The sequence below is a fragment of the Hyaena hyaena genome, unplaced genomic scaffold (genome assembly GCF_003009895.1).
Source record: "Hyaena hyaena isolate Hyena2069 unplaced genomic scaffold, ASM300989v1 scaffold_613, whole genome shotgun sequence".
Lineage (NCBI taxonomy): Eukaryota > Metazoa > Chordata > Mammalia > Carnivora > Hyaenidae > Hyaena > Hyaena hyaena.
In genome coordinates this window covers 651,657-655,074 of record NW_024081245.1, presented here as the reverse complement: position 1 = coordinate 655,074, position 3,418 = coordinate 651,657, and the positions used below count along the sequence as shown (strand labels likewise).

General features: G+C 40.1%; 1 non-coding gene across 1 annotated transcript; it reads right to left on the bottom strand.

The window, feature by feature from the left end:
• Window positions 1-215: 215 nt before the first annotated feature.
• TRNAE-CUC lies at window positions 216-287 on the bottom strand. The gene has a single exon. It is a non-coding gene; the product is annotated as a tRNA-Glu (tRNA).
• Window positions 288-3,418: the final 3,131 nt, after the last annotated feature.

Below are 3,418 nucleotides of genomic sequence, written 5' to 3'. Positions count from 1 at the left end.
TTGTATCTAGTCGGGGGGGGGGGGGGGGGGCGTATTTTAAGTCTGAGATCAAATAGCATTTAAAAACGAATTCAGTTTTTATAACTGAATGACACAACTACGATAAAAAGCGGTTAAGATTTCGAGACTTTTAGGTTGCAGGAAAAAAAAAAAAGCTCTTTCCCTGACCGGGAATCGAGACTTTTAGGTTGCAGGAAAAAAAAAAAAAAAGCTCCTTCCCTGACCGGGAATCGAACCCGGGCCGCGGCGGTGAGAGCGCCGAATCCTAACCACTAGACCACCAGGGAATTTGGTTGTATGAGTTCCTGAAGCCTATTTGCTACTTTAAAAATCCCTACGTAACCTAGCCAGTAGAAGAGAAGATTGTGGCTAAGTCCCACCCACTTCTTTCCTGGTTTGAGTCTCCGCTTGCAAAACTGAGGCGTAGTTTCTACCCACCGAGTCCAGCACCGAGGCGGCTCCAAGGGAGGAAAACTGGAGCTTCCAAATCCAGTCCTCTTCCAACTGCCCTGCTAGAAAAGACGTCGTGAAATTTCATTCCAATTATGAATGTCTAATTATGTCTGTCCCTATACACAGGCTAGAGTACTGTAATGTGAGAGAACCTTGTATTTTGCTTTATTATTATCTTAATCATCTAGCTGCTGTTTCTAAATCTAACCTCGGTCGCTTTCTGTCTTGCCCTTTCACCAGACGCTAAGTGCCACTAAACATTGTACTCAATCTAGCCTGTCACTGGCGGAGCGCATTTCACGTTGTCTCGGCGGGTGGGACACCGCAAGCGTCCTTGGCACTTGGTACGGGCTCTATAGCTGTGGGTGCTGAAGGGCCACGTGGCCTCTTAGGAAGCGACCGTGTATCTATTGTGACGACTTGCTTGGGAGTCAGGCTAACGAAGCTGAGAAAGTTGTGGATGCCGTGCCTAGTGAAGAACCAGGGACAGCATCTGCACTCGGTTGTGACCAAACCCCCCTTCCCACCCACTGTGTTTCCATTACTTCATCCCCCTCCCCCCCCCCGTGTTATTAACTGGGCAATTGCTTCATCTCTCCGCGTTATGCACGAGACACGGCCAGGAAATGATGCAATTACCAGAGGAGCAAAGAAACCTTGCAGCCCATCCTCGATTCAGAAACCCTCTTGAAATATGTGCAGAAGGCAACAGGATGTAACTCCTCTTTGAAGTGCCAACAGTTACAGTTGAACAAATGTAACCCAAGAGACCCCGCTCCGCTGCATGATGGAAGGAGGCTTAAGTAAAACATAATAAATTCGTAATGACCTTGCTCACAACTCCCGGCGCCACTCTAAGTTCCAGCGGGCATCCATCACCACAGAATGTAGGTGAGCCTGTGCTTAGATATTGTTTCTCGTCTTCAGCAACTCAGAGGTGGTTTAGATTATTGATAAAATTTGTCTAAACTTGTTTAATAGTATGCAAACAGGAAGATAAAAACGATTTTTAAAGTCTGATAAAGAAGGAAATATCAGAAGTAATTTTAAAACTTAATCATATTTTAGGTAGGACACTCACCTCTTTCCTCTATCAAGGAATTTTTGGGAAATCAAGTTCAGTAGGCGGAGGTCTTACATCTGAATTGGGGATTACCAGAGTTTAGCAGCAAAGGGTCTGACTTTGAATTTAAAGATAAAGCAATATTATTTTTAGAATGATTTTAAGTTTTAATAGGCTTAGTCACAATATGCTACAACAGGACAAAAAGGTGCCATGAAAATCACCACCCCTCTTTTCCCTAGACAGAGACTTCTTCTTCCCAGTGGTAACCAGTGTTAACAGTCTCTTTCGTATCCTTCTAGAAACAAAGTGTGTACTAATGAATATCTATTCTTTCCCAACTTTTTATTTTGAAAAATTCCAAACCTACAGAAAATTGCAAGTGTAGGAAAATGAACACATATATACCCTTCATCTTGTGCTGTCCAATTCAGTAATTGGACAACGTGTGACTATAGTGCATTGAAATGTGGCTAACACAACCTTAGAGGTTCTATAAGTGATTAATTCTTACTGATTTTTTAAGCCTTAATATGAAAAAAAAAAGTAACATACATCATTAATAAATTTTACATTGAGAGGTGCCTGGGTCACTTAGTTAGTTAAGAAACCAATTCTTGATTTTGGCTCAGGTCATGATCCCAGGGTCGTGGGATTGTGCCCAACCTGGGCTCTAGGCTCTAGGCTGAGCCTGCTTAGGAATTTTCTCTCTCCTTCTGCCCCTCTCCCCACACTTGTGCACTCATTCTCTCTCACTCTTTCAAATTAAAAAAAATTTTTTTAAGAAGAATTTTTACATTGATTATATTTTAAATTAGAAATATATTGGATTCACATGTTAAAATTTATTTCACTTTCTTTTCACTTTTTAACTCATCTACTAGATTATTTAAAATTATGTATGTGCCTTGCACTGTATTTCTATTTTACAGTGCTGATTTAGATTCACCAGTTGTTAGTATCTTGCCACATTTACTTTCTCTTGATCTTTTTTTTGAAGCATTTTAGGTTAGTTGCAAACATCGTAACACTTTACTTTTTAATACTTTATCATATATTTCCTAAGAACAAGCAATACAACTATCACACTTAGGAAATTTACTTTTTTTTTTTTAATATTTATTTATTTATCTTGAGAGAGAGAGGAAGAGAAAGCAGGGGAGGAGCAGAGAGAGGAGGAGAGAGAGAATCCTAAGCTGGCTCTGAGCTGACAGCCCTCTGTCCAGGGGCTCAGACCTGAGCCAAAAGGAAGAATCAGATGTTTAACTGATCAAGCCACCCAGGCACTCCAGAAATTTAAACTTAATACAATATTATTATGTATTACACAGTTAATAATCAAGCTTTTCAGTTGTCATAACAACACTTTTTATCCTTTTTCTTTTTACCCAGGATCCACTCAAAGATTATACAGTACATTTAGTTCTCATGTTTCTGTATTCTCCTTCCTTTAATCTGGAACAGTTCCTCAATTTTTTTTAAACAATATTGACCTTTTTGAATAGTGAAGGATGGTTGTTTCAGAAAGCTCCTCAGTTCAGATAAATATTTCTTTTGACAAGAACCGTAAGTGATGTGTTCTTCCCAGTGCATTACATCAGAATGTGTATAATGCTGATCTATCACATTATCTCTTGTGATCAATGCTGTAGCAGAATAATGGCTCCAATGGGGATGTCCCTATCCTAATTTCCAGAACACAGGAATGTGTTACTTCACATGGCAAATAGGAACATTGCAGATGTGATGAAGGGTTTTGAGACACAGGAAATTATCCTGGATCATCTGAGTAGGCCCAAAATTATCACAAGTGTCCTTATAAATAAAGGAGAAAGGCAGCAGAGTTAGTGTCTTAGTGTCAAAGGAAAACTCAACTGACCTTTGCTGGCTTTGAAGAGGGAG